This window comes from Bacillus rossius, chromosome 6 (genome assembly GCF_032445375.1).
Source record: "Bacillus rossius redtenbacheri isolate Brsri chromosome 6, Brsri_v3, whole genome shotgun sequence".
Lineage (NCBI taxonomy): Eukaryota > Metazoa > Arthropoda > Insecta > Phasmatodea > Bacillidae > Bacillus > Bacillus rossius.
In genome coordinates, this window is record NC_086334.1 from 1,809,414 (window position 1) to 1,818,727 (window position 9,314).

Below are 9,314 nucleotides of genomic sequence, written 5' to 3' on the forward strand. Positions count from 1 at the left end.
TCACACACACAAACACTATTGGCAGAATGTCTATACGAATGTTCAGAATAATAATTTAAGTTTTAATAGTAAACAACAGAGTTTTCACTTTATGTGTCGCTTTACTAAAGCTTGCCCCAGAAAGAGGAACTAGAAGCTCAAGTTTCCCCTCTTCCTCTCAGCAATCCCAAGTGCTGCATGGTTCGTTTTGCTTTTGACTCGTCGTTTGACCTACATATCGGCTTTAAGAATAACCATAGATAACGAGCGTGGGTGCACTCGACAGGCACTGACGGCACTGACAGGTCACCCTGCGTGTCCCGCGGTATCGCGTGAAGGCAGACGAGCCAATCAGCGGGCTGCTGACGGCACTGACAGGTCACCCTGCGTGTCCCGCGGTATCGCGTGAAGGCAGACGAGCCAATCGGCGGGCTGCTGACGGCACTGACAGGTCACCCTGCGTGTCCCGCGGTATCGCGTGAAGGCAGACGAGCCAATCAGCGGGCTGGTGACGGCACTGACAGGTCACCCTGCGTGTCCCGCGGTATCGCGTGAAGGCAGACGAGCCAATCAGCGGGCTGGTGACGGCACTGACAGGTCACCCGGCGTGTCCCGCGGTATCGCGTGAAGGCAGACGAGCCAATCAGCGGGCTGGTGACGGCACTGACAGGTCACCCTGCGTGTCCCGCGGTATCGCGTGAAGGCAGACGAGCCAATCGACAGGCACTGACGGCACTGACAGGTCACCCGGCGTGTCCCGCGGTATCACGTGAAGGCAGACGAGCCAATCGGCGGGCTGGTGACGGCACTGACAGGTCACCCTGCGTGTCCCGCGGTATCGCGTGAAGGCAGACGAGCCAATCAGCGGGCTGGTGACGGCACTGACAGGTCACCCTGCGTGTCCCGCGGTATCGCGTGAAGGCAGACGAGCCAATCGGCGGGCTGCTGACGGCACTGACAGGTCACCCTGCGTGTCCCGCGGTATCGCGTGAAGGCAGACGAGCCAATCAGCGGGCTGGTGACGGCACTGACAGGTCACCCGGCGTGTCCCGCGGTATCGCGTGAAGGCAGACGAGCCAATCGGCGGGCTGCTGACGGCACTGACAGGTCACCCTGCATGTGCCGTGGTACTACGAGCGAGGCCCGGGAGCTCGCGACAGAACTGCTTCTGAAACCGACAACTGTCTTCAAGAGCCGCCACGGAAGACGAAGGTGAGAATTGCTTTCTTTAAATGATTAATTCAATGGGGAATTTTGAAGTGATACAATTTTTTTGTTCAATCGTTGCAGATTTGCACTGTTTGTCATGGAAAAAACTCAACAATGCAAAATAAGAAATAAAAAAACATAAACCCACACAAAGCCTAAATCAACTGATGTCGAACAGATGGACCTAACAATGAACCTTAACAGGTATTAGACCTCTTCTAGCTCAGCCAATGGCACAACAGGACTGGAGCTGTGCCACGTTTGAAACTGCAATTGTTTCTTCTTCAGCAAAACTACCATTTACAACCTGTTGCTGTTTCTGATATACCTTTCGAAATGAACATTTAGCCTAAAGGATCCTTGAAAAGTACATCTTAAAAAACGTCAGCCATTTTCGTCCAACTTCCATATAGTTGTAAGGAGCCTTGCAGGATTGTCGTATGTGTCCTTACATGATCCTTGTGGCCTTTCTGGAGCTTGTGGCGCTCTTTCTTTTTGTAGAAATATGACGATAGTAGGTATTTGAATCAGCGAACTGCTAAATTTATCAACATACACGAGTAAAAATTAAACATTGTTTGGAAATAAATCATGAAGTACCGTATTGGCCCGAAAATAGGCCGACCTCGAATATAGGCCGACCCCTTCTACAGCACACTCAAAATCAGGGAAAACTACATTTTTCAATTTATTTGCTTGAGCCCGCCAGCGACACACATTCTTCTCGTCAACACCATATTTACGCCCAGCTTCCACATTATTTGTGGTTTCTGTTTATCTTATTAAACTTTTAAAATTGGCAGGAAAAAAGCAAACAATGTTTATTTTTTGAATAATCAATAAAATAGCACCGTAACGCAAGAAAACAATATGATAGTGTTACAATTCGAAACACCCGTAAATTCCGCAGTTAAACTCGCGATATCGTTCACACGACAATCCGGATATTTGAAAATATTTTAAAAACAGTCAACACATTAGTTTTCTGTGCACTTTTCAAAGGCTTTCCCGTTCTGTTTTTTACAAAACTCGGTCCGGCGTCAGCCATAACAAACCGTGCGCGCACGAATCCGAAATACAACTTTTGCGCCGGGCATCAACTGTATACTGTACGTAAATACTTGCCGACACATTAAACTGTATTGGATATCAATGGTGAAACGCTATAATGCTATATAACAACAATTGTTATAAAAAAGGCATGGTAAAAATACTTACAAATGTTACGTAACCAATGGACTATTTCTTGCGCACGAATAATGTGCGCGGCGGCCGGCAGCCAATGAAAATGTTTGTTTACAAGATGCTTTGTTTATTCCAAAACTCCGGTAAGAGTGAACGGAGAATACGGTAAATAACCTTACGGCAAAATAATTGCTGTTTTTACTAATTGTTTACTGTAAATACCACATTTTACAAGCAAATAAAATTACCGCAGCCTGTTAAATACAGTTAAAAAATAACCAGACCGAGCTTTTAAAAGCTATGTGCTAAAAGTGACCACATCTGTGTACTTAACTTAAAATATGATACGTTATTGGGGTTAAGTGTGTTTACTAAATTCTAAGTTGGAAAAATTACTAATTACACCTAAGTACAGCGTAATTTTAGGTCAATGAATTGTATATCTGATAACATTTTTATGCCATAAGTGTTTCTCCTTGAAATGTATGTGTTTAATTATACTATTTTGGCTAGTGCCCCATTATAGGCCGACTCTAGATTTCAAGGTTGATAAAACTGGCAAAATAGGTCGGCCTATTTTCGGACCAATACGGTATGTGCAAACAGGAACAAATGAAAACCTAAAAGTATTTATTTGTTGATACATCATGTTGTGTTAGCATCGAAAAAATTCCTACACCCTTTCACAACAAGTTTCTCACTATATTCAGCTTTTATCAGTTGGTAAGGGACGCATCCTTACTATTTGGAAATAGTCTGTGTATCTACGAAAGAAAAGACAATCAAAGTTGACAAAAAATTTTTGCTTTTTAAGATGTCAAAATACAGATTATTCTATGCCTTAAATAATATTCATCAAGTAAAGTCCAGGACTACTTTTCAGCTCGGATAGTGATAATCTGTACTCAACTTAGCTAAAAATCATTTTACCAATAAAAAGTTAAGGTGTCCTCTTGAAGTCCCATTGTCGTACGGTGGGCAACGGAATGACTGGACACCTGTTCAGAGCCTTGTACTTACAGGTGATACCTGATCATAGGCCCCAGTGAGCATAGCATATACCATTAAGATTCAGTGAAGGCCCCCACTCAAGATGTCCTGCTCCCAGTTCGGACTAGACTGCAGCCTCCCACACACACGATCAGTCTCGGTGTAACTGACGCTGTTAGATGTATCGTTTCATCGAAGAATATGGAAGAAACTCTGCATGCTGTAGTTGCAGTTGCACGAAGGAAAAAAAAAAAAAAAAAAAACCAAAAGTATGACCAAAGATGACTGCTAATGGACTGATTGTTTGAACTGGCGAGACGCTGTTCCCACGCACGGCAGTTCGGACTGAGGGTTCTCGAGCCCACAGTCCGATTTGATGGAAAGCCACCAGTTCGTCAGTCCATCAACTCCGACTGTTCAGTTCCGACTGATAGGTCCAAACTGTCGGTTCGGACTGATCGTGTGGGGGGCCTTAACACAAATACACTGGTTACCTCTCCTCCCTCAATAAAGGCAACGGTACTCATTAGATGCAAAGTAGGCTCCGAATCATTTATGGTATCTCGACGAGTTGATTTGCTTGTGACGTTGTAACCATCGGTGCTTGGTTATTCGTAAGACAGTGGCGTCTTCGCGATCAGCCATCGAGAACTTCCCTAGCAAAATGTTACTGCAGATTAACTATTTTTTTTTTGAATATCTCGAGAACTCATGATCTTACGTCGATACGCCAAGATTTGGTGAAACTTTTACCCTATAAATACTTAAGAGAGAAAAAAAAACTAAGTTAAAAAAAAAGTCAAGACTTCTGTCGCCAAAATAGTTACGTTAATTACTATGGGGAAATTATAATTATGTCAATAAATATTCAGTATAAATTACTTATTATCGGGAAGTTTTTATTCCATAACTGCAGACGGATATCTTGATTTCATAAAAACGTTACTTTAAAAGTCGTCTAGCAAAAACCAAATTTAATTTAAAACAGTTCTGATTATTATAAAGAGACATCATTCCAGATGGACATAGGTTATGTTTATTAAAACAATAGATATATAATTACGTAAGATATCGCAACAATTATCTTAATACGAAAATAAAACCACCAAATTTACTTTCTCCCTGACTTACAGGGAGTACACATTTACAGATATAACAATATAAGTTTTCATTAAGAATGCATGAGAACACTGAGCAATTAAATTTAAATTGTCTATGATTACCATATTAAGTATAAATTATGAAACACCCGCGAGTCTTGGAATAAATGTAAATTTTTGGATATTCTATGCTAACAGTGCTACTTAAAATGAGAGGGACCCAAGACACTCAAGTAGCCAGCGCGCTCCGTGTGGGGCGGGACAGTATCACACTTCGCAGGGGCACACACATATTTATGTTCGGTTACACGGGTACCCGTATCAAGATTATCGTGGACTGTAGTTTTAGAATTAATCATGAGATGTGTTACAGGAAGTTTTGAACATGCCCCTGCGGGTCGCCTACAAGCATACTTTTCACACAAGTTTCGTTTCTGTGTGACGTGAAGTGAATTCCGAAACTGGTTTATTTTTACGACTTCCTTGTCTTAGCATGTCACAATTATAACCAACAACAATATTCACATATTGCTGTATAATATGATGCTTCCAAAAGTTGAAATGATTATTTGCTAAGAACAACTCAACTGTGACAAAAACTTGTCAGAATGGACCGAAAAAGTAAACAATTGAGATTCGTATTCAAATTCTTGAAAAAAATAAAATATTTTTGTTACCAAAAACACTTAGTTTTAGTCTAATTCGGAATGAATGGAAAGTGTTCAAATACTGTGGGAAAATTTTTTTAAAATTAATCGTTTAAATTAAAACTCTCTGTGGTTTTGGTTGATACCATGAACACCCAAAGGACTGGATTCAGTAAAAACAATGGAATGTGTTGAGAAGAAAATTGTGATTGCGCGAAATAGCTTGAAGCTCTCCTCAGCTCCCACCAGAGTGGTCGAAGAGCTTCTCTGCTGGCTGTGTCGGGGATACGTGGTCACCGAGAACTTCAGTTATTAATTCATAGTACCGTAATTATTTAATTTTATGTTAGGTTCACTTGCTCTAAACTAAGCCTTACAATCGTTAAGTGTACACTATCTATTTAGCATTTTTTTTGACTTGATAACATCTTATAAATCAATGAACACCGGCTGCATGCACGAAAAATTGTCACGTTCCGCCTAAGCCGAGCGTGCAAGAACCGGCCAACCACCGTGCGAGAAAATCTTCTATAATATCAAACATGTTAAGGCGGGCTTTTTAACCAATGGTTCGTGATTATGTTTAAACAAATTATTTAAATTAAATTTGCAAAAACTGTAAATAATATTTGAAAATGAAAAAGTATGCAATTTTTAATCAATGTTTTCTTATGACGTTATCACGTAAAATTATTGTCCGTAAACCGACTTTAGAGACAACCCCCTTTTTTAAATTTTATAATACACATTTGCACAATGTGTACAATACATTTGTCCAAAACTAATTAATTTTAATTTTTTTTTTGTAGATTTTAATTTGTGACTCAAGACTTCCTAGTTAAAGAAAAAAAATCATTTCTATTACTAAACATAAATTCCTATTCCTCAGTTAATAACGACGAATCAAATAAAAAAAAAATTCCCCTGATGTATTATTAGACTTTTTTTTTCCTTCAGGGGTGAATCCCAGAAATGGAAGTTCCTAAGACTTCTCGTGCGATCGCATCTTCGGACAGCCGGGATCTGCCTTGCCCAATAAGAATGTGAGTATAAAAGTAGCCGCGCATTTGATAAACAACGAAACAGCTCTAATAACATTTTGGGTGAAAAATTATGACAATTTTGCTAAACGTTTAACTGATGTGACAGGTGAATCAATAAAACAATCGTTTGTGGCCGCATGAAAAAAATATTAAAATCAATAGATATAAACTGTTAAAAAATATATTTGAATGAACCGCTGTTTGCGTATTTACTAGTCATAATGTTTTATTGTAATATGCGAAGAGCAACCGCACTAAATTATACATATGAGGAAACAGTTAGTCTAAGAACTTTTTTTATGCTTATGAGTAAAATACTTTAACTGGTTTTACTTTTGACATTATCAACATAAGATAATGAAGGCACTGTCATCACAGGTCCGTATGCGGAGGGGGGGAGGACATTGTTAGCGCAGTGGCAGGCCATGTTCTGCTCGTGTTTCGCGTGGAACACATTTGTCATTCACTGCTAGCAGGACTTAGTAGCTCAAGAGTGGAGCTTATGTTCACTATATATACCCCGGAGGCATAAGACACTATGCCTCACTAATCATATTTTTCATGAGAGCCGTTTAAAGAATTATAAACAGTACTTCTCTTATTTACTCTCAAATATGTATGTTTAAACCCAAAATATGTGAGTTTTCAACATATCGTAGATATAAGTTGACGTCGTCCGGGCCTGCGGCCCCTTTGAGCCCGATATGCCACCGCCCAACCACCATCCCTATTCAAACCTCCCACTCGTGTGTGCGTGTGTGCGTGTGTTGCTAGCCCGGCAAGAGGGCGCTTAGATGCAGTGCGCCGCACCCCTAATAAATATTAATTAATATTGTAATCCTTTTTCTTTCCGCCCCAAAACAGTGTAACGATGGCTATGCATGTGAGTGTATTTTAATTAATAACTTCATGATCTTTTGTTGTTTAATAAGTCCAAGCACGAACAAGGACGCTCCCTAGCGGGCGACGGAGGAACTAGCATGCAACTCATTTGAACCATGTTTTATGCTTATAAGTAATTATTACAGACGGTCTGGACATGGAAGTAATTTAAAAATTATTGTAAAAGGATTTATGTATTTTCTAATAGTAACCCGGGGCACGCTACAGCAAAGTGTAACGGTAATTGTGTTCGGCGCGAAGGGGCGCCATATTGCCTCCCGCGAGCCATGAGCTCAGCCCAGTCTTTCTCTCCCGCCGGCCGAGGGCGGACGTGTCTCTGCCTTGAGGTGACCACGTGCGTGGTTCGCCTCCTCACCTAATCTAATTCGTGCCTCGGGCGTTAAAAATTTTTTCAACGGAGGATCGTGTAAGGACGTGTACCATGAGTAAAATAAAACCAATTAACTGAGTTACGTGTTTTGTGTTCGGGGGACCACGTGGGTCCTTAACCTGGTCAGCAGCGTGTGGGACGCCCTAAGAGCCCACTGCGATAATTAGGAGCGTGCCCGACGCTGAGAGCGGGCCTAGTTAGGGACAGGTGATACGTAAAAAGTCAGGAGGGCTAATATCTCGCCGCACACGGGCCACGTAACGCCCTGAGTTATGAGTTTTCCAGCCGGGTCCACGTGCCCACTCACATGGTGGCGCCCATTAATCTCGACCGATATTCCCATCACAACACCGGTACGCCCTCAAAGTGTTGTATGTTGCTAGAAAATATGTCAAACTGTGGTCAATTTTATGGTCAATATTTACCCCAAAAGTGGACATAGTGTTTTATGCCTCCAAGGAACACATATATTAAATAAATAATAATGTTAGTAATTTGGCTTTATTCTGACACGAAAAAAAAAATTGCCATAACCTTAAATTATTATTAAAAAGCTAACACAGCTGCATAAGTTTATCGGATTGAGAGAATGCACATGAGTGTTTAGCGATAATAAATGGAACAATAAATGTCTCGGGAGGAAGTGCTGGTAGCTGTGGTCCCAAACACGCCCCGAGGGTCTGCCCTGCCACTGCTTGCACCACGCCACCTTACGTCACCTCATGCCACCTCATGCCAGTGCTGACTTCTCTGTCGCTGCTTATTCGAGAACCCCTTTCTCGATGGACCAAGGGGATACATTTTACACGTACTTCGAATGTATACTCTTGTATATAAGTATTGCCGTAATTAAAAATATAATTGAATATAACACAGTAAGGCCGGTGTCCGCAGGCTAGCTCTGAGAGATGCCGCGCTCGGCCCCAGGTGGATGTTCTGGCGCCGCCGGAGAGACCTGCTGGCGCTGCTGGCGTTCTTCGGCCTCTTCAACATCTCGGGGCTGCGCGTGAACCTGAGCGTGGCTGTCGTGGCCATGACCGCCATGCGGGACGTCCCCCTGGGCAACGGCACCGTTCTCCAGGCACGGCCTTCCCTCCCACGACCTCTCTAGTTCGGGCGAGCCCTCCAGACACCATTCACTACCACGACCTCTCTGTTGTGGGCAAGCCCTTCAGGCACGGCCTTCACTCCCACGACCTCTCTAGTTCGGGCGAGCCCTCCAGACACCATTCACTACCACGACCTCTCTGTTGTGGGCAAGCCCTTCAGACACGGCCTTCACTCCCTCGACCTCTCTAGTTCGGGCGAGCCCTCCAGACACCATTCACTACCACGACCTCTCTGCTGTGGGCAAGCCCTTCAGGCACGTCCTTCCCTCCCACGACCTCTCTGTAAATGCTATGACACTAAAAATCCCAGATTCTGTATTTACAGATTGCTACAATGTTGAACAATCTGTATCACTACAAAATAATGTTCGCAGTAATACTAGGTCTGTATTATTATTCGGGGATTTATGCTTCGTGTTGTTCCAGCAACTCCAATAGTTAAAAAGTTACTTGTAAGCCGTTCCTCAAATAGCTTACCAGCATTAGCTAGGAACTCAATATGCATAATAAAACCAAATGAAGTCGAATTATTCAACATTCGATGATATTTCGCATTGTTTAAAAAATTATTCATGAATGAAAAATCAATTAAAATACAGTACTACCACAGAATGTCCATGTCCATTGTGTCACATATGCAAAATGGAGACTCCTGAGAATTAGGCATTTTGTGTTTTGATGTTTGCTAAGAGTGAATCTGTAATTTCAATTACACGTGCATTATAAAAAGTTTAATTGCGGTTCCCCATGTGGCGAAACCATCCGCCGATGGTAGTGTT